At 38.0% G+C, this 22,029-nt stretch overlaps 1 protein-coding gene across 2 annotated transcripts in view; it reads right to left on the bottom strand.

Moving 5' to 3' along the window:
- Nucleotides 1-22,029, bottom strand: part of CDK19 (cyclin dependent kinase 19) — a 169,768-nt gene that overhangs the window by 121,774 nt on the left and 25,965 nt on the right. The window contains exon 2 of one of the 2 annotated variants that reach the window (XM_005210778.5): nt 10,277-10,338. The exons of the other annotated variant lie outside the window; for it this stretch is intronic. The gene's annotated coding sequence lies outside the window, so the exon portion shown is untranslated. The remainder of the gene's footprint in view (nt 1-10,276; nt 10,339-22,029) is intronic. 2 annotated transcript variants of the gene reach the window in all.

The following is a 22,029-nucleotide window of genomic DNA, read 5'->3' as shown; positions in this document are numbered from 1 at the left end:
GCTAAGTCAAAAATACTCAAACACCACAGTACAGTGACTGCCAAATCTAAACTGGAGTTTGTGGGGTTTTTTAAAGTTTCTCTTTAAGGGAGCATTTCAGCTCTACGGAGAGGTGTGATACATAACAAGATGGAGTATCTGGCTGGAGACCAATTTGTCTATGAGTCCAAACCAAGTGGACCCATATGGATAGCTTTTATAAAACCATAAATGGTAAAACCGAAGAATCTAGGCACAGACTGCTGTATGGCATAATTAAACCGGACTCACTGCAATCATGGGGTTATTGCAAATTCTGACTAAACCTAAAGAATTTTCAAATAATGTAATTATTCCCTTATTTATTTATGTACAAAATTTTTCTTAATTAAAAAAACAAACAAACAAAACCGAGGAGGGAAGCAACTAATAAACAGTAGTTAGAGAAGGAAAAGAAAAAGAGTAAATTGTATATAGAAGCCAAAGAACAGTATCAAAAAGTAAGTGGCAAAAGCATCAAATGCAGAAGGGAAGTCAAACTGGAAAGAACGGAAAGGAGGTGGTCATATCAACAGTTGCTGATGTTTCGAAAGAGCATGATTAGTAGAGCAAAGATTCTGTTCAAAATTCTCTCAAAGGAAAACAAAAAAACTGTACAAACTCTATTTTGTTATTACACTTACCTAAAATTGACTCATAGTCTCCTCCCTGTTTTGGAGATGGAGAAGAAATATCTTACTCATTTTGTATATTTTTTAGGAGCTAACAAAGTACCTCACAAATAGCAGAAACTAAACATTTGTTGCACTGAAATAAACTTGTTTATTAGCCTTGATCAACTTAAAAAATATTTTCAGCATAACAGAAAATCTGGAAAATCTTCTTTTAAAAATGTATATCCTAAAGATAAAAAAAAATATATTCTGGGGAATAAAATTCAAATGACAGTAAGAATCAAACACCGGTATCTATTGGAAATGTATGCATATTTAAAATTTCACCAGAAAGCAACAATCTCCTAGGAGAGAAGAAAAGTATCAATATTTTGTCATTCTCTAGTCTAGCACCATCAGAACAGAAAGAACTAGATCATCAACCAGCTTCTTTAGTTACACTTTTAGATGTCAGTCTTCACAAAGTTATATCAAATTGTAAGTATCAATGAAAAACAAATATTCAAAAGAGAAACTAGCAAGATACCAAAATAAACATTTAAAATTTAAATACATACACATTTTTCACCGTATTACTACAAGTTCAGCCAAATCTAGACCACTGAGGAATCCTCTTTTGATAAGATTTAAGTTTCTGCATGTTTCTCCTGGCTGATTTTAAGTACCATGATAATAGAGAATGTGATATTGTAATAGAGTAAGAAACATACTGTGGGGTCTTCCTCCAGGGCTCCTGGATCACAGCTCCTAAAATACTTGTAATTTCCTAAGCAATTAGAGCATAGGAGTATCTCCAGAAGGATAAAAATCAAAGAAGCTCTTCAGTTATTTATAACAAACCCCTCTCAACCACATCTGAGTTTATGTTATAAAGGTGATTTTCAGAAAGTCCCTAGATAGCCCCTGGATGGGGACCGGCTGCAAGGGGAACAAACCAGGTGATTAGAACTTTCAGTGTCCCCTACTGCTGCCCCAACCCAAATGGGACCTGGGGATTTAATTATCCACCAATGGTCAGTAATTTAATCTATCATGTCTACATAATGAAGCCTCCATAAAAATCCCCAAAGTACAGAGTTCAGAGAGCTTCTGGGTTAGTGAATAAGAACCCATCCACTTGCTGGGGAGGGGCGGGCGGTTGCCACATCCCAAAATTCCACAGGAATATAAGCTCCTGTGCTTGGGACACTTCCAGACATAGACCTAACCCTATATATTCTTCATCTGGCTGTTCATTTGTATCCTTTAATATATCCTTTGTAATAAACAAGTAACCCAGTAAGTAAACTGTTTTCCTGAGTTCTATGAGCCATGCTAGTACATGACTGAACCTGAGGAGAGAGTCGCGGGAACCTCTAGTTGGTAGCTGAGTGAGAGGTTGTGGGCAACTTGGGGACCCATCAGTTGCCACCAGCATCTGAAGAGGGGCAGTCTAGTGGGACTAAGCCCTTAATCTTGGCTCTGTATCAACTCTGAGCAATTAGTGTCGAAACTGAGTTAAATCGTAGGATTCCCAGCTGGTGTCTGAGAACTGGTCAGTATGGGAAAAAAACCTGTACATTTCTGGTGTCAGAAGTATTCTGGGAAGTATTCAGTGTAAGCAGAATTATGAATACCGAGAAAAACAGAGTTCTTCCTTTCAGAGAGTCTATTCCTAACATAGTATCTTTGCTAGAATTCAAACCATTTGAACCATTATAATCCACAATCTGAAATATGGAAAAAGTGAATTCCTTTAAAGGATTTTACTTGAAACTTAAATCAACATGACATATATCATGAAGTAAAAAGTCAGCTATTAGTTATTAAGAATTAATTTTCTTTTAGTTTCCATATAGGTTGACCTGGATTAGTTTGTATAAAAATTCAGGTAGACCTAATGATCCATGTCAGATGATCCATTTCACAGGAAAGTCAACCTAAGATCAAATTCTAGTCACTAAAAACCTAAAAAACTGAAAAACAAGAGGTTAGAAAAAGGAAGCTGTTGCCCAGCCAAGAACAAAAATACCAATAATAATGAGCCAATCAACTTGTAATTTATGAAGGGGAAAAAAGCATATTTGTCATTAAATCATCTTTAAAATATAAAAAGTTATGCTGTCTACTATCCCAACACATTTATAGTAAGAATTATAAAAAATAGCTATATTTCTATAGTACTCAGTATGAGGTAGGCATCAATTCCTAGAACCTCAACTACATTAACTCTTTTAATCCTCATTAACAAGCCAAGGAGCTAGTACTATACTCTCTCCATTGTTACAAATGAGGACACTGAAAGCAGAGAGGTTAGATCATTCTAGATGACACAGCTAGTTAAGGAGCAGATCCAAGATTCACCTGAGTCAGTGCTTCTGGTCACTACAGCTTCATGTCTTCTCTCTCCCCTACTGGAGAAAAGGAACAAAATGTGTCAAGGCTCAGAGGCAAAAGAGAACAATGCATGTGAACTTTAGTAAAGCTGGTTTAGAAAGGGGAAAGCAAGATAAAGCTGAAGGAAAACCAAGCAGGGCCAGTTCAAACAGAACAGGTAAGCCACATTAAGGAAACTGGACTGCATCCCAAGAAGAAAAGGATTTTAAGCAAACTGTGCTTTTGTGAATAGGTAGGAGGTGAGGAGAGAACAGGGAGAATAACATTAAAAGGTCTCTGCTATGGTGACATAAAAGGGTAGGAAATCCAAAAATGGGAGAGCGATATAGCTGATTCACTTTGCTGCACAGCAGAAACACAACACTGCAAAGCAACTATACTCCAATAAAAATTAATTAAGTAAACAGAAGACCTCTGCAGTAATTTAAGAGATGACTACAGTCAAAATTAGGATGGTGGCAGAGGAAACAAAAGTAGATGGATCTGAAAGATGATAAGGAAACAGTATCAACAGGCAGAGGAACTAGAGATCAAATTGCCAACATCACTGGATCACAGAAAAAGCAAGAGAATTCCAGAAAAACATCTATTTTTCCTTTATTGACTATGTCAAAGCCTTTGACTGTGTGGATCACAACAAACTGTGAAAAATTCTTAAAGAGATGGGAATACCAGACCACCTGACCTGCCTCCTGAGAAATCTGTATGCAGATCAAGAAGCAACAGTTAGAACTGAACATGGAACAAAAGACTGCTTCCAAATATGAAAAGAAGTATATCAAGGCTGTATATTGTCACCCTGCTTATTTAACTTATATGCGGAGTACGTCATGTGAAATGCCGGGCTGGATGAAACACAAATTGGAATCAAGATTGCTGGGAACAATATCAATAACCTCAGATATGCAGATGACACCACCATTATGGCAGAAAGCAGAGAGGAACTTAAAGAGCCTCGTGATGAAAGTCAAAGAGGAGAGTGAAAAAGCTGGCAAAAACTCAACATTCAAAAAAGGAAGATCGTGGCATCTGGTCCCATCACTTCATGGCAAATAGATGGGGAAACAATGGAAATAGTGACAGACTTTATTTTCTTGGGTTCCAAAATCACTGATGGTGACTGCAGCCATGAAATTAAAAGATGCTTGCTCCTTGGAAGAAAAGCTGTGACTAACCTAGACAGCATATTAAAAAGCAGAAACATTACTTTGCCAACAAAGCTCTGTCTAGTCAAAGCTATGGTTTTTCTGGTAGTCATATTTGGATATGAAAGTTGGACCATAAAGAAAGCTGAGCGCCAAAGAACTGATGTTTTTGAACTGTGGTGTTGGAGAAGACTCTTGAGTCCCTTGGACTGCAAGGAGATCAAACCAATCCATTCTAAAGGAAGTCAGTCCTAAGTTTTCATTGGAAGGACTGATGCTTTGGCCACCTGACGCAAAGAACTGCATCATTTGAAAAGATCCTAATGCTGGGAAAGACTGAAGGCAGGAGAAGGGGACGACAGAGATGGTTGGATGGCATCACCAATCGATGAACATGAGTTTGAGCAAGCTCTGGGAGTTGGTGATGGACAGAGAGGCCTGGTATGCTACAGTACATGGGGTTGCAAAGGGTCTGACATGACTGAGCAATTGAACTGAACTGATCAACAGAACATGTGGTTAGAAATGAGGAAGTAAAGTAAGAATGAGGGTCAGTTTTTCACTTGGTCAACTGGGTGCCATACACTGAGTCAAAAAGAACAGACAAAAGCTTTTGTAAGTTGAAGCTGAGTGGACTGTGGTCCTGGTCTAAATGAAGATGTCCAAAAGGCATTTGGATAAATCTACTGCTTAGAAGGAAGACATGGGCTAGGACAGAGTGTGAAAATAGATAGAAATTAAAATTATGAGAATAGCAAAGAGAAGAGAACCCTGAAGAACATTATTTAAGGAGAAAGACCCCACAGTATTAACAGTCTACATTATATGGTGCTTAACACGACTGGTGGTGATGGTGCAGTTGCTATGTCATGTCCAACTCTTGTGACTCCATGGACTGTAGCCTTCCAGTTTCCTCTGTCCATGGGATTTTCCAGGCAAGATTACTGGAGTGGGTGACCATTTCCTTCTCCAGGGGATCTTCCCTATCCAAGGACTGAACCTAGGTCTCCTTCATTGCAGGTGGTCTCCAGCATCGTAGGCAGATTCTTTACCAACTGAGCCACCAGGGAAGCCCACGGCTGAGTGGTTTCTAATTATGTTAACCATACTCTGGTCTTCCCAAAAATACACTAACTTCACTGAAAGCAAGGACACCATTGCAACTCCACAAATTTTAGCATGTTAAAGGCAATTTCTGGGGTACTTAACCACTGAGATATGGGAAAAGACTAAATAAAATACACTTGACTTTAGGAAAGTCCTTTATTTTGGATTCCTTTGATCTTCCATTTTTCCTCCATGCTTTTAATCCCTCCGCACTTGCTGTACTGATCACTGGAACTCAGCAGACAAAGACGTCCTTGGCAACTGATGACATGAGATTTACACAGTGGTTCTGTGATCTATTCTCTCGTCTTCAACAAACAATAAGCAAACTCAGTGGAAATTACTTTAAGAGAAAAATGGAGTAGTTCTTGTTTAAGATAATAGACAAAATTTGTTCTATTTCTTTTACTACAACAGTAGAAATTTTTACATTTTTATATTACACTGTCAAATCACAAAATACTTGTTCTTTTTGGCCCTCAGTCTTTTCTACATTGGCTGATCTTCCTGATCTCTCTTTGCCTTAGTCTTCGATCCATCAGACAAGGTCAAGCTTTCCAGAAATTTTATGAACTAGTTCTATTCTGAGGTCAAAGCTTTCTTCTCTGTGTTCACCAAGCACATTTCTATACTATACACCCAACATTCATCATATACCACTCTGTAAAGTTACTTTTTCACAGTATGTGATTTAAAGAGCTTAAGGTATGGAATTATACACCTAATATATTAAATCAGACAACAAAGAAATTACGCATAGTCTCATATTACCAGTTTTTACACCTGTTAATTGAAAATAATAACACTGCACAATTTTCAAGATAAATGAGATCATATATGTAAAATATCTAGCACAGTGTCCACTACCCACTTCTTCTACCCAAGAAGTCCACAAACAGATATTTCAGTTGGAATGCTTAAAAGAAATATAGAAATAAGAGCTTCTGAGAAATGCATATCAGCAAAAATGAAACATGAAATTTGAAATTAACCTTTCCTAAATGGGTAATAAGTTTTCTGAGAGGAGGTATCATTATTATTTGTATCTTTTGTAGCCATCACGATACCTTGCAACTGTCAAGTATCTGATTGACTGAATATATTAGAGATCTAATGCTATCGGTTTTCTGCCTTTTCTAATAAGATAGAGGTTTACAGTTAAGAGTCTAAAAATTAAGTTTTTCATTCAACAAATAGTTATGCCAATTGTAGTGCATACTGGACACTACAAGGGTTGTAATAATATACTGAAATTCACAATTTCATAGAAGTTGAAACCTATAGAAGTTCACAAGAGAGTAAAGGAACTAAGTAATATTCATCAGATCAGATAAGATCAGTCGCTCAGTCGTGTCCGACTCTGCGACCCCATGAATCGCAGCACGCCAGGCCTCCCTGTCCATCACCAACTCCTGGAGTTCACTGAGACTCACTTCCATCAAGTCAGTGATGCCATCCAGCCATCTCATCCTCTGTCTTCCCCTTAAAACTGCCTTAATTCCCTCATTTAAAATATTTTTATAACCATCAATTTAATCCTATTTTTCTCAAAGAAGTTTAGGTGAGGGAAAGGGAGTGTGGGGAGGGAGAATGAATCCTCCTGTGGCCTGATATAAGCAATACTTTACATCTTCTATACTCCTGAGTAGAATAATCTATTGTGGTTATCATAGCTCATGAAGAAAAACTGATGACTTCCCCAATTAGATCAGGAACAAGACAAGAATATCTGCTCTCACCATTCCTATTCAAAATCATACTGGAAGTCCTAGCCAATGCAATAAAATGTGGAAGGAAATTAAAATTACAGAGATTAAGCAAGAAATAAAAGTGTATTTGTATAACTGTCTTTGGAGAAAATTCCAAGAACAACAAGCAAACCCCTGGAACAAATAAACAATTATAGCAAAGCTGCAGGATGAAGGTTAATATGCAAAAGCCAATACTTTCTTATATACCAGCAATGAAAAGTTGGAACTAGAAATTAAAAACACAATTTAACATTTACAACAGCAGGTCCAAAAATGAATTACCTAGTTATGACTAACAAAACATGTACAGGGTCTATACAAGGAAAACGATAAAAGTGAAAAAGGAAATCAAAAAAGATCTGAGAGATATTCCATGTATATAGCAAAGAAGGCCTAAAATTGTCAAGATGTCAATTCTTCTCAATTTGATCTATAGATTCAACATAGTCCCAATCGAAATTCCAACCAGTTTTTTTTTGTGGACATTGACAAACTCAAGTTGATATGGTAATAATGGAGACAGTTTCTTACAAAAGTAAACATACTTTTTTCATATGATAAAGCAATTGCACTCCATGGCATTCACCAAAATGAATTGAAAACTTGTGTCCCCATAAAAATCTGCACATGAACGTTTATAGCAGCTTTATTCATAATTGCCAAAACTTGGAAGCAACCATATGTTTCAGTACGTGAATGGATAGATTAACTGTGGTATACCCAGATAATGCAGCGTTATTCAGCACTAAGAAGAAATGAGCTATCAAACCATGGAAAGGCATAGAGAAGAAGCTTAAATGCTTACCACTAAGTGAAAGAAGCAAAACTGAAAAGACTACAAACTACATTATACAACTATGATGTTCTGAAAAGAGGAAACTATATAGACAAAAAAATATCTGTGCTTGCTGGGGGCTCAAAGGAAGGAAGGCAGGGATGAATGGATGGACCACAGGTGAGAGAGGACGGAAGGGGGCAGGGCACAAGCATTAAAAGAATGACACAGCCGTACAGGGATATGACAAGTATTGGTTAGAACCAACTAGCCCCAAGACGGAGGAAGATTCTACTTCCAGTCTACCTGTCGCCTCACTATACAGCCTTGCTATACACCCACAGGCACCATGACAGTTCAGACACTGACCATAAAAGGTCAAAACGTAGGTAGTGGCTGATTCCCAGAAATCCCCAACCCTTATCCAAGATAGTTAGAATATTCTTCCCACTTTTTCCCACAGAAATAAACTGCCCACAGTGAGGGGCCACTCTTGCTTTCCGAGACATTCACATTGTGCCTATGGAATATGTATCTAAATAAATTTGTGTTCACTTTACTATGGCTTGAATTCTTTCCTGCACAAAGCCAAGGACTCTCACTAGGCTGCCCATTCCAGGGACTTGCCCAAGACTTGTGACATGACCATCCTCTTGTGCCCCTTTCTCCTATAACACAGCGTATGTTTAGAGCAGTAAAATTATTCCACGTGATACTGTAATGGTTGATACATGTTATATATTTGTCAGACCTATAAAATATACAACACAAAGAGTGAACTTTAAGGTAAAACTGGGGATTTAGTTAATAATAATGTAACACTACTGGTTCAATTGCAGCAAACATACCACTACAGCAAGATGTTAGTCACAGGGAGATGGGGGGTGGGGAGAATGAGGTTGAGGTGGTAAAGGGGCATATGGGAATTCTCTTTACTTTCCACTTAATCTTTCTGTAAACCTAAAACAGCTCTAAAAAATAAATTATCTTTGAGAAACTACTGTTTGTAACCATTTCATCACATCCTTCTCACAGAAGTTGTAGAGATGAGGACCTGGGGAAGAGTCTTTCTGTGCCTTGATATGAGCAGTTTACTTTACATTTTCTATGTTAGTCACTAGAAAATCTATTGAGATACTCAACTGATAACAAAATACACCAGAGAAAGATTAGCTAAACAAATAGAAGGCTGCATAATTCAATAGCAGTGAAAACAGCGGACTAGCCTAAAAATGAAGTATGAAAGGGCCTTCAAGAAATTACTTCCAATCTATTGTTGGTAAATACAAAATATCCTCCAAATGGCCAGTGAAGAGAACCAAAGAAAGGAGAAAGGGCTTCAGTGGTAAAATTGCAGCTAACCTCAATAAACAGCCTGAAACTCTTCTAGCTAAGGAAAGCAGTATCTCTGAATAGGAAAAAAATGAAATAGTGAAACTAAGTTGACTGTAACATGGAAAGACTCTGTGTAGGGCACAGAGTAGCTATTTAATAAATACCCCATATCACATAAGGTGTATGTCCTTAATATACAGTATAAAATGCAAAAAAAAAAAAAGTATAAGATGCAGCCACTTGATAGCAATACAAATATAATTCCAGGAAGACATAAGAAAACCATTCCTCTAATTCCATTAGGAATATATCTAAAAACTTATTAAGTTTAAGAATGCAACATTATTAGCTGCTATAGGTCTTTAAAAAAAAAAAACCTGCATTTAAGTATCATCTGAATAAAATTCATAAATGGTTTCATAAATTCAAAGAAAGTAATATCTATAATATCTGGCACCTAAATGGCAAAATATTTGTATTTTTTTAAAAAATCAAAGAAGCATTACCCAGGAAAGTTATGTCATATTATTTTCTTAAAAATAACTCATTAAGAAGGTCTCCATAAAAACATATTTTACAAATGAGTGGGATGTGTTTGTTTCTCTACTGAAACAAGAACTAACTTGAGAGAAGAGCATATTAACAAGTTCTGAAGAGAGGTAATTAGCGTGTTAGAAACAAAGATTTTTGGCACATGGGACCTAGAGTAAAAATGTCTGTCCTCCAGTCATGAGTCACCAACGAGGCTGCCTATTTACTGTGAAGCAATCTTTCAGTAAAAGGAGCAGCAAGGAAGAATACAGCATATGAATAATGATTTGGATACCTTCCCAGGAAGAAATCATAGTAAAACTAAGTCTAAGAAAGTTAGATAGCATGCACTATACATTCTTCCTCTTCAGTTAACAGCAGAGAGACTGAAATTTTGTCTGGAGTTCTATTTAAACTTTTCTACTTTTTATGTATTTTAGTAATACTGAATAAAATTTCCAAGTATTAGCTTGGTTTTACATTTTGTGAAAAGCACCATTATAAATTATTTTGTGATGACATTTGTGCAAAGCTCTGGAACCTGTCCCATGCCCATCCCAGCACACACACACAATGACACCAGAAGGCAACACTCTGCTTTACCTTCTGCTGAAAAGTCTGCTACCTCCAACGCTTGAGGTCCATACACGAAGCCCTCCTGGAATCTATGAACACAGCAGAGGCAAAAGGCAGAGAAGTTTATGTAGATTTAAAGTCACACTGCCCAAAACACAAAATGCCAAATGCCTATCACAAGTCTATACGTCTGCCAAGGAAACCAGATTTGGGATTTGACAATGAATAAATCAATAATATATTGATATCATTCAGAGTTTAGTATACATGACTAATTATGTGGGAAAAAAAACAAAAGTTAACTAATTATAATTCTCACCAATACAGGTGATTTACACTATCGAAAATCCTAACAACAAATTTTTTAAATCACGTGAGAGAGCCAATATAAGGAATACATAAGAAATTAAGTAGAAAAATATACTTCACATAATGAACTATGCTAGACTCGACAGCTCAAGGTACATTCTTAGAACCAGAGACTGTTCAGAATATAGAAAAAAATAATTAAAAACAGATCTGCAGAGAGGGAAGGGGAAAAGTAGACTGTAAAGATACTCTAATGCCAAGATTTAATTTAAGTCTGACAGCAATGTTGAAATGAGCCAGATACTACATATGCTAGGCAGTATGGGGGAAATCTACCTTGTTCGAATAGTATAAAATAAACATAAGCACGAAACATGAAACTCTTTTCAGAAAACATTCATGTAAAAGATTAAGAACTTAATCAGGTAAAATACATAGATCTCAGACTTCATCTCATTCTTTACTGATACTGGGCTTAAGGACTACAAAATGCAGCTGGTATATGAGAAAAGGAGTCAGATAAATTTTACTAGCTATTAAATTTAAAAGAGGGAGGGATGTTATCTTTATGTAATATAGAAAAATTATTTAAAATATTATCAAATAATTAGGAAAAAAAGAAAAGTGGCTTGAATTCAAGTTCCAGCTAAATCACTTAACTGCTTTGTGACATCAGACAGGTCACTTAATCTCTCATATAACGAGAGTTGTTCAATGAGGACTTTACCTCTCCAACCTGTACTGACTTTACTCTCTCAGACTGCTACTGAGAATGAAATGAAATGTGGTATTACAATCACAGAATGTTACATTTTGCAAAAATTTTATATTCTGCATTTGACATAAATTAACAACAAAAGTTGCTAACTAAGAAACAGAGGGACTATCTGGAAAAAGAAACGGCAACCCACTCCAGTGTTCTTGCCTGGGAAATCCCACGGACAGAGGAACCTGGCAGGCTACGGTGCATGGGGTCGCGAAAGAGTCAGACACGACTTAGCAACTAAACAGCAACAGAGGAAACATAAAGTGCCAAGCCAAGAAATCTGGGGAGCTGTGTGGGCAAGGAAACCCAAAGATGCAAAGCAAAAGGGCTGAGCTGGTCAAAAGAGCCTAAAGTAGTTGACAAGGCTAAATGCCTGCCAGAAGGTCACAGTTCCCAAAAGATGGTTATATCATGTTACTAATTCAGCAATTTGCCCAGCACTATCTGCCTCAGATGTACCTTCTCTTAACTCCCAAAACAACCTTAATAGACTACACCCTCCTCTAAGTCAGTGCTTGTGACATTTTAAACTAAAGACCCAAGACACAGTAACTTCTTATATATCGCATATATTTTTTAAAAGTCAAAGAGATACGATCTCACCTAATAAAACAATTATGCAGAAAAGGCTTATATAGGATGTATGATGAGCTAGTCACTGTCCTAAAGATCTACAAGTACTAACTCATTTGGTCTTCACAACTTTGAGATAAGTTCTGTTATTATCCTCACTTAACAGATGAAGAAATTGAGACACAGGGAGCTTAAGAAACTTGCCTAAATGCACACAGCCTGAAGTGGCAGACGTGCAATTCAAACCCAGACTGCCTACTTCTAGACTACACTTTTAGTCGCTATATCATCCAGTCTTCTATGAAATTAAAATCACACAAACCAAGCACTTAGCTATACATAAAAAACAATTACAAAATGTTCTTAAGTATTCAATCATGTTGCATTTGCAACATTTCCTTGGAAAATTAAAATTCAAATGATGGTTGTACAAAACATGTTTAAAAAATGAGAAATGCTTACAACATAAAACCAAAAGAAAAAATTCAAAAAAAATTTAAAGGCCTGAAAAAGACTGAAGAACATATATCCAAATAACATTCAAACAATATTTTTATTAGAGTAGCAAAATTGAGTGATTCCATTTCCATTTATTAAGACTTACTGCCATGTGATTACACTAAACTCACACTTTCATATTTTTAAACCTTCAAAAAAAATTCAATAAAATGGATACTAACCCATACCCATTAGGACAGCTATTAATACTATAAAAAAAAAAAAAATTCAAGGACTAAAACAAGTGTTGGCAAGGATGTGAAGAAACTGGAACCCCTGTGTACGGTTGGTAAGAATGTAAAATGGTGCAGTTGCTATAGAAAACAGTATGGCAATGCTTCAAAAAATTAAAAATAGAATGATTATTCAGAAATGCCACTTTTGGGTATATAGCAAAAAGTTTTAAAAGTGAGGATTCTCAAAGAAATATCTGTACACTCATGTTCATAACAGAATTCACAATAGCCAAAAGGTGGAAGCCATTCAACTCTTCACTGACAGATAAATGGATAAACAAGATATATACACATACACATACATACACGCACACACACGCACGCACACACATACACACTCAGTGGAGCTTTTCTTGAAAAAGAAAAGCCTGCACATTACTACAACATAGAATAATCTTGAGGACATTATGCTAGATAAAATAAGGAAGTCCCCAAAGAACAAATAGTGCATGATCCATCTTATAGAGGTACCTGCTGCTGCTGCTGCTGCTGCTAAGTCGCTTCAGTAGTGTCCGACTCTGTGCGACCCCATAGAGGGCAGCCCACCAGGATTCCCCGTCCCTGGGATTCTCCAGGCAAGAATACTGGAGTGGGTTGCCATTTCCTTCTCCAATGCATGAAAGTGAAAAGTGAAAGTAAAGTCGCTCAGTCGTGTCCGACTCTTCACAACCCCATGGACTGCAGCCTACCAGGCTCCTCTGTCCATGGGATTTTCCAGGCAAGAGTACTGGAGTGGGGTGCCATTGCCTTCTCCGAGAGAGGTACCTGGGGTAGTCCAATTCATACAAATAGAAAGTAGGGGCTTCCCAGGTAGCTCAGCAGTAAAGAATCCACCTGCCAATGCAGGGAAGTGGGATAGTGTTTGCTATGGGTTGGGTAAAGGGGAAAATTGGGGAGTTATTCTTTGGTATAGGGTTTCAGTTTTACAAGATGAAAAGAATTCTGTGGATAGATGGAAGTGATGGTGGCACAAATAATGCATTCAACATCGCTGTATACTTAAAAAGATTAAAATGGTAAATTTTATTTTATATACACGTATGTCATCACAATTCTTTAAAACAGTAATAGGTGCTAATTGTATAACATCCAAAAAGATATGTATAAAAAAATTATGTGTTATTTCATCTTCCAGAAAAACTAATGTAAATCCCTTTTTAATGTATGATTGCTATATGGTTAAAAAAAGTATACTATATATATATATATATTTAAAGTGATTTCTATCAAGGCCGTGCTTACCAATGTTAATCTCCTTAGTACTCCTTGGTGGCTCACTGGTAAAGAATCTGCCTACCAATTCAAGAGATGCGGGTTCGATCCCTGGTCTGGGAAGATCCCCTGAAGAAGGAAATGGCAACCCACTCCAGTATTCTTGCCTGGAAAATCCCAGGGACAGAGAAGCCTGGCAGGCTACTGTCCATGGGGTCTCAAAAGAGTCAGACACAATTTAGTGACTAAGCAACAACTTAATTTTACTAATGTTTAATTGGAAAAAGAAACTTTTTAACTAAAAGGTTAAAATAATTAAAGCATAATTTTTTGCTCCAAGAACCTAAGAGTTCTTATAACAAAATAACGGTTTAAATCCTCTAGATTTCCCAGCAGAAGAGCTTAAAGATTACATTCTCATTATTTTAAGAATGTCAGTCAAATCTCTTTTGTAAGACATTATACATGTACTACTACTTAGGTATTATATTAAATTGGTCTCCCTACTTCTGTTCTCAATCCTTTTTGTTGCACACGTACCATATACCTGGTACATATACCATATACATGGCTGCCTACCATATACCTATTCTCCCTTCCTGTTCCTTAGTAACAGATCCTGGTTTTATTCTAGGCAGCATGTACCCAAGCAAGGGTCTATACATCCTAGCCTTCCTCACTGCTAGGACTGGTAAGTGAGCTAGAAGTGGAAGTCACTGGATGGGACTTCCAGGAAAGCTACTTAAAGGGGACTGATCACTGATCTTTCTAACATGCAAATCATAACTGTCAAAATCTTTATCTTTCCACATGGGCCCTTTCATAACTTCTTCGGCCTCTACTTATTTCTGAAGCCTTACCTTAGCCTTAAGCTCCAGCCATAAAGAACCACATGTAGGATGGTGACAATCATTAATAATACTGTGTTGTATATCTGTAAGTTGCTAAGGGAATAGATCTTAAAAGTTCTCATCATAAGAAAAAAGAATTTCGTACCTATACATTGTTGTTCTTCAGTCACTAAGTCAAGTCTGACTATTTTGTAACCCCATGGACAGCAGCTCGCTAGGCCCCTCTGTCCATGGAACTTTCCAGGCAATAATACAGGAGTGGGTTGCCATTTCCTTCTCCAGGGGATCTTCCCAACTCAGGAATGGAAACTGATTCTCCTGCATTGGTAGGTGGACTTTACCACTGACCCACCAGGGAAGCCCCTGGTGATATGATAAAAAGAAAGAGAAAATATGTATTCTGCACTTAGGATATAGTACACTATCCATGCCATTAGATTAACTTTATTAACTGTGTCATCTAAATTGTCAAAATCCCAAAGGTTCCTAAGTATATTGTATCATTTACTATGAAAGGTATACTAAAACTTTTGCCTACACTGAAAAAAAAAAAAAAAAGAAACAAACTGAACCACTTGTAGCCTTTGCACAAGCTGCTTGTAATACCCTTCTCCTAAACCTTTCTCTATCCATCCCTCAAGCCTCAGCTCCTACAAAAAGCTTTCTTACTGCACCCATCACAGACACAGGTACAGACAACACATTTGTGCAACAAATATGAATAGACACTCTTCCTACTTTTACTGCTGACTACTTTTCATGTATGGATGTGAGAGTTGGACTACAAAGAATGCTGAGTGCCGAAGAATTGATGCTTTTGAACTGTGGTGTTGGAGAAGACTCTTGAGAGTCCCTTGGACTGCAAGAAGATCCAACCAGTCCATCCTAAAGGAGATCAGTCCTGGGTGTTCATTGGAAGGATTGATGCTGAAGCTGAAACTCCAATACTTTGGCCACCTGATGCAAAGAACTGACTCATTTGAAAAGACCCTGATGCTGGGAAAGATTGAAGGCGGGAGGAGAAGGGGATGACAGAGGATGAGATGGCTGGATGGCATCACCAACTCATTGGACATGAGTTTGAGTAAACTCTGGGAGTTGGTGATGGACAGGGAGGCATGGCATGCTGCAATCCATGGGGTTGCAAAGAGTTGGACGCAACTGAGCAACTGAACTGAACTTTTCTTATATAGGTACTACTGTCCTTTCCAATTATAAGGTAATTTTAGTTTTCTTATCTGCTTTTGCCACTAAAGTGAAAGTCCCTAAGGACAAAGACCATCAGTAATTCTTTGGCTTTCCATAACCCTTAGCACAGAGTCTAGAATGCAAATTCAGTAACTGTTGGGTGAGTCAGTGAAGTTCAGAGAGACGGCCATTGTTAAACACTTCAAAAATTTCATGTTCTCAAACACTTAAAGGCACACTCTTGCCTCCATTTCCCATCACAAAAATTCTGATATCAAAGAATACATTAGAAGACATGATATGAGAAACCTTAGAAGAGATGGCATTTAGATTTTTAAGGAAAAATGAAAATTAAGAAAAGGAGAGATTTAATTTTAGTGCCCACTGGACAGCCCTGTCCTGGAGAAGGGCATGGCAACCCACTCTGGTATTCTTGCCTGGAGAATCCTCATGGACAGAGGAGCCTAGCAGGCTACAGTCCATGGGGTCACAAAGAGTCAGACACAACTGAGCAACTGAGCACAGCACAGCACAGACAGCCCTGTATCAGGTTCCTTATATTTAATTCTTTCAAGCCTCATAAAGTTTCTATGAGATAGTTCTTAACCTCATTTTAAAGGCTAAGAAGTACATAATTTGTTAAATAGCTAGGCTCTGACCTCAGAAATATCTGCTTCTAACAACTGATATTCATTACATATTAGCTCTTAAATTTTTAGATATAAACATAAAATATAGTGGCCAAGAGAGAATTATCGATAAATAACTCACCAATTAACTCAGCCTCCATATGCTTCATCACTATTTACAACAGTTTAGCTGAGTTACAAGGAAGCCAGTTTTTAAGTGATGAGGATATAAGAGCATGACTGACAGAATCAAAATTCAAACTTTCTGAAATAAGCTTTAAAGCATAAATAAAAACTAACAGCAAAATTCCAGAATAAATCTTTCTCATTACAATCTTCTCTCATTCCCTCCAGTATTAAGTAAGAGAATACACTGCAGGGGACAGTGTCTCTCCTAAATTCTATGTATGTTCAACAATCCCAATCAGTGACCCTGCCTATTTCTCACCACATAATATTTAGAGTAATACCTTAGATGAGTAACTACATCCATTAAAAGGTTAGTAAACATATTGAATAACAGAGTCTAAACAAGAAAATAACTCTAGGGAAAAAATTAATGTAATGCTGTGATCTTGGGATTCGACAATCCATACCCAGATCTTCTCAAACCTCAAAAGAGATGTATTATTATGACAGTGTGTGTATTCAGGCAATTCTTTTTAAGAGGTTCATGAAAGGACATAACATAAAACTAAACAAGAAGTGCCCCCAAAATGGTGACACAAGGCATTTCAGTTAGATAAAGGCTCCTGACAAGGAGGATGGTTTAATGCAAAGATGAATAATCAAAAGAGTATTAAATTTCCTCCTACAGGAATACTTAAAAATTCAGAAAATTTTATCTATATGAAAGTTCATGTTTAATCCTATCTGAAAACAAAAGAGGTTGGCATCAGCAACCCATGCCTTTCTCACCCAGGACCAAAGGCAAATGCCTTAGTTCAGTAACCCCCAGACATTAAGCCACCAATCATCTTTTCATTACCTGGATACTGAAGATCCTTCACTGGCTCCCAGAACTCAAGTTCAGTTCAGTTCAGTCACTCAGTCGTGTCCGACTCTCTGCGACCCCATGAACAGCAGCATGCCAGGCCTCCCTGTCCATCACCAACTCCCGGAGTCAACCCAAACCCATGTCCATTGAATCAATGATGCGATCCAACCATCTCATCCTCTGTCGTCCCCTTCTCCTCCTACCCTCAATCTTTCCCAGCATCAAGGTCTTTTCCAATGAGTCAGCTCTTCGCATCAGGTGGCCAAAGTATTGGAGTTTCAGCCTCAACATCAGTCCTTCCAAAGAACAGCCAGGACTGATCTCCTTTAGGATGGACTGGTTGGATTTCCTTGCAGTCCAAGGGACTCTCAAGAGTCTTCTCCAACAACCACAGTTCAAAAGCATCAATTCTTCGGTGCTCAGCTTTCAAGTCCACACTAATACTGCCTTGCTATGCATACTGTTATACAACATAGAAGAGGTTTCCCACTGAATTCTATAGCCCTGTTCCCAACAGCCAGACACACAGCAAAACCTGGTGAAAGTCAGATCCTACTCAGAGACCCAAACTATCCTTAATTCAGGGTCAAAGAACCCCTGCCAACAACTTGCCCAAAAGCCTCTCTCACCGCACTCTGATCCCAATTCCTCAGAATTAAAATTGAAAGATTCCAACAGGAATCTGTGAAATATAAAAGCTAATGCTACAGTTGTACACCAAAACAGAAGCAAGTTCTTAAAGGAAACTCCTATCTTCAACTATTAATAATTTAAGGGAAAAACACAATTAGGAGAAAAGGATATGATATAATAGCTCTTATTTGTCAAAACAGAATTCTTACTTTTACACTCCCTTTCTAAACAAACTTGTAACTACAAGAAGAAAATAAGAACAAAAGATACACTTTCCACTCTGGAATTATGCAGATGGAAAAACTGCTATTTTTCCTTTTATACCACCCCAGCTGCTGCTGCTACTGCTGCTAAGTCACTTCAATCGCGTGCGACTCTGTGTGACTAAGGCTCCCCCGTCCCTGGGATTCTCCAGGCAAGAACACTGGAGTGGGTTGCCATTTCCTTCTCCAATGCATGAAAGTGAAAAGTGAAAGTGAAGTCGCTCAGTCATGTCCAACTCTTAGCAACTCCATGGACTGCAGCCTACCAAGCTCCTCCGTCCATGGGATTCTCCAGGCAAGAGTACTGGAGTGGGGTGCCATTGCCTTCTCCATACCACCTCAATGACCCCACAATTTGGACCCAAATTCTGGCAATCTACTCAGCTACCTTTCTGGCCATTCTGGAGGTGTGAAGACTCCCCACCCCCACACATCCAACTGATCACTGAATCCCACCTCTCCCCTAAATATTTTTTTATCTTCCTCCTAGCTTTGTCCCATTTTAAAAAATGTTGATTTTATACCGGACTATCATTGAGTTACAGTGTTGTGTCAGTGTCAGGCGTACAGCAAAGTGACTCACTTTTACATATACATATATCTATTCTTTTTCAAATTCTTTTCCCATTTAGGTTATTACAGAATACTGAGCAGAGTTATCCATGATAGTAGGTCCTTGTTGGTTATCTCTTTTAAATATCGTAGTTTGTACATGTCAGTCCCAAACACCTAATTTATCCCTCCCCATTCCCATTTCTCCCCTTGCTAACCTTAAGTTTGTTTTCTAAACCTATCAGTCTATTTGTTCTTTTTTATTTTTAGATTCGGCATATAAGCGGTATCATGTGGTACTTGCCTTTCTCTGTCTGACCGAGCCCACTGAGTACGGCCATCTCCAGGCCCAACCAATGCTGCAAATGCAGCTTTACCCTCCTTCCACCCTCACTGCCGCCTCTAAGAAGCAGGTCCGCCTCGTGTTTCATTCACCTGGAACTCTCTAATAGCCTCCTGTTTCACTCTCCCCCCTCTCCTGTCCTCTCCACCATCCACATTGCTACAAAACTAATCAAGAAATTCCATTCAACAAGGCTACACACCCAACTGTCAGCAGTGGTTATCTCTAGTGAATGCCTACATTTCTGTGTTGTTTGCATTTTATAACAAGCAAGTGCCCTTTTACAATCAGAAAAAAATTTTATTATTTCCATTTGGGGGAACTATTAAAGTCTATTCCATTTGGAATCCAAAATCCCACTTTAACATCACGTTAAAGGCCACATTCTTGAGCCAGGCACAGGCTAACCCTGCTCTGCCTTTCTCTGACATATTTCTAACCTCCATCCCTAGTACATACTGAATACTTTAGCCATCCTGAATTACTTACTATTATGTTCCTTAATATTCTAATTTTATACACAGAGGAAGCATCCTCCATTTGGAATACAGAAATATAACAATAATCTTGAGTCTGTTCCTAATAATCAAACTGCCTCTCACTAATTTTGTTGTTCAGTCGCTCAGTCATGTCTGACTCTTTGCGACCCCATGGACCGCAGCACACCAGGCTTCCCTGTCCTTCACCATCTCCTGGAGCTTGCTCAAATTCATGTCCATTGAGTCGGTGATGCCATCCAACCATCTCATCCTCTGTCGTCCCCTTGTCCTCCTGCCTTCTATCTTTCAAAGCACCAGGGTCTTTTCCAGTGAGTTGGCTCTTCCCATCAGGTGGCCAAAGTATCGGACTTTCAGCTTCAGCATCAATCCTTCCAATGAATTTTCAGGGTTGATTTCCTTTAGGATTGACTGGTTTGATCTCCTTGCTGTCCAAGGGACTCTCAAGAGTCGTCTTCAGTGCTAAAATTCAAAGTCATCAATTCTTTGGTGCTCAGCCTTCTGTACTGTCCAACTCTCACATTCATACATGACTACTAGAAAAACCACTGCTTTGACTACACAGACTTTTTTGGTGAAGTAATGGCACAAACAAAATTTTGTACGCACCAGGACCCAGGAGAAGGGAGCAGTGACCCCACAAGAGAGTGAGCCAGACTTTCCTATGAGTGTTTGGGAGTCTCTGGCAGAGGCATGAGTCAACAGTGGCCTGCTGTGGGGACAGGGACACTGACTGGCATAAGTCCTTTTGGAGGAGGTTGCCATTATCCCTACCATTTGGCCTCAGGGAGGGAACACAGCACCACCCATCAGCAGAAATTGGATTAAAGATTTAATCCAATTTAAATCTTTAAATTTAAATTACTGAGCATGGCCTTGCCCACAGAGCAAGACCCAGTTTTCCCCACAGCCAGTCCCTCCCATCAGGAAGCGCCCACTAACAGTTATGTCATTAAAGAAAAAACAGGTTTATCTACCTCATCGTGCACCACATAATTTCTAACTGTAGCCTACAGTCCCACAGTTGTACCAACACACTAAATTCTTTCCTTCTAACCAGAAAGAAATTGCTGTTTTTAAAAGGATAAATAAGACGGCACTTTGCATCCATAGTCTAAGAGATGACATGGGAAGAGGCACGATGCAGCGTGCTAAATTTGGGTAGGGGGATTGAAGAGTAGAGAAAAACAGGTCAAGTACCCTGGATAAATCTTCAGCACAACTTCTTGGAGAGTGGAACAGCTATATCTCAAGTGTTATAAATCTTTATCAAGTAAAGGCATAATAAAGTTAAACTGGAAAATAGTACAAGTATTTATATTATTTCCCTCCTTCTTTTAGCATGAAAATTCAAAAGTTGGCCACTTTTTCAAAGCACATAATTGGATTTACCTTCCTTCAGTTTCTTATATTATGTAAACAAGTACAAACAACCATATGGAAATTACAGAGACTGTATGTAACTTAATGAGATCTCTTCTTCTAATTATAAATTACATATAATTCTCTTTCAAACTGCATAAAAAAGACACAAAACCCAGATTTTTAAAAATATAAACCAAACACATGAAAGAAAAAAAAAAAGAAGACATTCCTTTCATTTGATTGTGTAATTGGGTCAAATGAAACCAGCAAACAGCATTACCCAATACACATTTCTACCTAGAGAAATAAATGAAGAAAAGTTAGGGAAAGAGGGGTGAGGACAAAAAAAGCTTAACAGGTTGCAGTAGCTAAGGAGCAAATCTAAGGATTTTCATACTTTTTGTGTTACACTATATAAGTTTTATTAAAAAGAACAGGTTCTTAGCTATAATAATGGAATTATGGCTATGCAGAAGAATGCGTTTAAGAGATGCATGTTAAAATACTAAAGCGTATAGTGCATGATGATTGCAACTTACTTTCAAGTGGTTCTGAAAAAATATTTAAGTATGTACCAACATATTTACAGACAAAGCAAATACAGCAACCTGTTAACGATTTAATCTGGACTTGAGGATGGCAAACCACAGCCCAAGCCAAATCCAGCTGAGCCTGTTTTTGTAAATAAACCTACTAGAACACTGCCATGCCCACTCATTCACCTGTTGTCTACAGCTGCTTTTTCTCTACAGCTACACAGTCAAATAGCTGTAACAGAGACTATGTGACCTCCAAAGCCTAAAATATTTACTGGCCCATTACAGAAGTACAGCAAATATCTGACCCTTTATGGAAAAAAAATTGCTAA

The sequence above is a fragment of the Bos taurus genome, chromosome 9 (genome assembly GCF_002263795.3).
Source record: "Bos taurus isolate L1 Dominette 01449 registration number 42190680 breed Hereford chromosome 9, ARS-UCD2.0, whole genome shotgun sequence".
In the NCBI taxonomy this organism is placed as follows: Eukaryota; Metazoa; Chordata; class Mammalia; order Artiodactyla; family Bovidae; genus Bos; species Bos taurus.
This window is presented reverse-complemented; position numbering and strand designations above follow the sequence as displayed.